Below are 2,151 nucleotides of genomic sequence, written 5' to 3' on the forward strand. Positions count from 1 at the left end.
GGATGTTTGATAGAGTCTGTGTTCAGGTGTCAGGGGGATCTTTTATTGTTCCCAGACCCAACGTGGAGGGGTTCCCTGCACAAAACACCAGGTAATACTTGGATACCAGCAGGGTGTCCAAAAATCTAACTCAATTCTGACACTATTTACCCAGAGATAGCATGAGATTCCACAGGTAAGGGATCAGTCCTACAAGATTGCCCCCACCTCCCACAAGCCCCAGGCTATCACCATGCTTCTGACCTACTGGCTACAGACTGGAGATTCCAACAACCTCCTCCTTAGGTTGGGTTAACTTGCTAAAGCAGCTCACAGAACTCAGGGAAATACTCACTTATGTTTTCCAATTTGTTAAAGGATATGATAAAGAAAAGGATATGACAAAGAAAAAGCTATGATAAAGATTATGAATCAACAATCAGATGAAGAGATACATAGGGCAAGTTCCCCCCAAAAAGGAGTTTCTGTCCTTGTGGAACGTGGGGCCTGGTCTGGTGGCATGTGGAAACATATGATTCCCCGAGCGTGGAAGCTCTCTGAAAAAAAGAAAGAAAGAAAGAAAGAAAAGCTGTCTTCTTGGGTTTTTATGAAACCCAATAATCATGATTGGCTAAGTTATTGGCCATTGGCTGATCCCGCCTTTAGCCCCTCTCTCCCTGAAGGTCAAGGATGGGACTGAAAGTTCCAACCATTTAATCCCAAGGTTTGTCCATCTAGCAATCAGACCCTGACCTTGGGTGGAGTCCAAAAGTCACCTTCAGTAATAAGATACCCATTTCACTTTTATGGCTCTGAAGCATTTTCAAGAACTGTGGAGGAAGACCAAATAATCTGAGAAATATAGGACTAAATACACATTTCTTATAATCATTGTATTATAGGAGGTAGATAGAAATTTTCTGTACTTTCCACTCAATTCTGCTATGAATCTAAGACTACTCAAAAAAGTGAAGTCTATTAAAAAAAAAAATCAACCTGAAGGCGGTGGGGGAAACCTACCCAAACATCCAGAGAGAAAAAACAAACAGCTAGCAAAAGAACAATAATTACTGGACAGCAAACGTCTAAAAACAAAATAGCACTTAAAAAATTATTTTATTTATTTATTGTATTTTTAATTTTTTTCTTTTTAAGAGTTTATTTATTTGACAGAGAAAGATACAGCGAGATAGGGAACACAATCAGGGGGAGTGGGAGAGAGAGAAGTAGGCTTTCCAGTGAATGAGGAAGCCCAATGCGGGCCTTGATTCCAGGACAGTGGCTGGGATCATGACCCGAGCCAAAGGCAGATGCTCAACCAACTGAGCCACCCAGGTGCCCCTGTCTTGGTTAATCTTATACTTCCTGATATTTATTGGTTGAAATTCTGTAGGCCCCTTTTCATTCCAATTTATTTTTGCTTATGAGTAGAGAAAGGCAAGCTAAGATTTCTAAAAGTTTTACTTACAGCCTGGACCCTTCTCAGGAACTCTGGATTGCTACTGAATATTACCACTGGAACGTCTAAATGAGCATTTCAAACTTATATGTCTCCAAATCAAGTTCTTGATTTAGTTCTTCCAATTTACTAGTCTTGCAGTCTTTCCTATTGCAGCAAATGACAATACCATCATTTTGGACGCAGAAGCCAAAAACTTGGAAGCATCCTTCATTTTTCAATTAGTAATAATCGTGCCTCAGATAAACCTCATTGGCTACAATACTGCCACCGCACAGAGCTCATCCTTCATTTTTGAAAAATTTTCATTTAAGTAAACTCTATGGCCAATGTGGGGCTCAAACTCACGACCCTGAGATCAAGAATCACATGTGCCACTGACTGAGCCAGCCAGTCTTCTATACGTCATGTCCTGTTCACCAGGGACATGTCCATGTCTACCTTTCAAAATATATCTACAATCTAACCGCTTCTCATTACTTCCGCACTGGTCCAAGTCTCCATTATCTTTCACTTGGATCACTGCAGTAGGCTCTTTAACAATCACATGTGGTAGGCACACAATAAGTAGTTACTGAATTTGTACATGGAGCAGTGGCCAGATATGGGTTCTCATTGGCTCTCTAGTGATTCGTGGTTAAACTTGCCTTGCCATATTTTGGAGAAAGAGTGGGAAGAAGTAATATTTGGGCAGCAAGTACCGTGGGCTCCTG

General features: G+C 41.0%; 1 pseudogene; it reads right to left on the minus strand.

The window, feature by feature from the left end:
* Positions 1–1,588: 1,588 nt before the first annotated feature.
* Positions 1,589–1,720, minus strand: LOC132012620 (U4 spliceosomal RNA; annotated as a pseudogene).
* Positions 1,721–2,151: the final 431 nt, after the last annotated feature.

Source organism: Mustela nigripes, chromosome 2 (genome assembly GCF_022355385.1).
Source record: "Mustela nigripes isolate SB6536 chromosome 2, MUSNIG.SB6536, whole genome shotgun sequence".
Lineage (NCBI taxonomy): Eukaryota > Metazoa > Chordata > Mammalia > Carnivora > Mustelidae > Mustela > Mustela nigripes.